Here is an 871-nt window from a genome sequence, read left to right on the forward strand (position 1 = left end):
TGCTCCGGCAGCCCCAGAGCCCCGCACCCCTGCTGGGGGCACCTGGCCAGCTCCCCGCTGGCCTCTCCGCTGGCCCCTCCTGCCCATCCTGCCCGGCCTGTCGGGCTGCGGCTCCGGCTCACGCAGGCGCCAGCGTCCCGCTCCGCTTTCCTCCCGCCCCCCGCGGAGCGCAGGGCCTGGGCCTCAGGCCCAGCAGGCGTGGCCAGGGGCGCTGGGCACCCGCCTGAGCGAAGGCGCCTTGGGGGGGGCCGGACCTCCGGAGCTGGCCCAGGACAAGTCTAAATTTAGCCTCCGCCCCTGCTGTCCAGGAGGGCGGCAGCGGGAGCCCAGGGCGGCGCTTGGAGAAGCCCCTGGGGGCAGCCACAGGAACAGGCGTGGGCTGGGCCTGAGCCGCGGGGGCAGCGGGGCCAGAAGCTGGGGTCAGAGGCCGGCGGGCCGGCCTGGCCACGGCTCCCTGGGGCCCCGGAGGCTCCGCTCCAGCGGGCAGGCGCTTCGGCCGCGGCACATGTCGTCCTGCTCGCCGGGCCGCCCGCGCCCCGTGGGGAGGGCTCACGGAGGGCCCAGCGGTCAGTGAGCGCCGGCAACAGGAAGGACCTGGCCACGGGTCCCCGGAAGGGGCAGGAGGCCGGTGAGAACGGGGTGTCATGGCTCGCTGCGAACCGCAGCAAGCCCCAGGAAAGAGCAACATCAAGCCTGAAGGAAACAGCGACTGGACCCACGAACGCGGCCTCAAGCCGGTGTTAAGTGACCCTCGTGGGGGAGGGGCATCCTCAGCGCGCAGACGGGCTGGCGGCGGGCGCCCCCCTGTGTGCCCGGGGAGACGCCCAGGGCCCGGCTGGAGCGCAGCACGTCCAGGGTGCCCGCCGCGGGG

This window comes from Condylura cristata, unplaced genomic scaffold, assembly GCF_000260355.1.
Source record: "Condylura cristata isolate star-nosed mole 26May11 unplaced genomic scaffold, ConCri1.0 scaffold00079, whole genome shotgun sequence".
Classification (NCBI taxonomy): domain Eukaryota; kingdom Metazoa; phylum Chordata; class Mammalia; order Eulipotyphla; family Talpidae; genus Condylura; species Condylura cristata.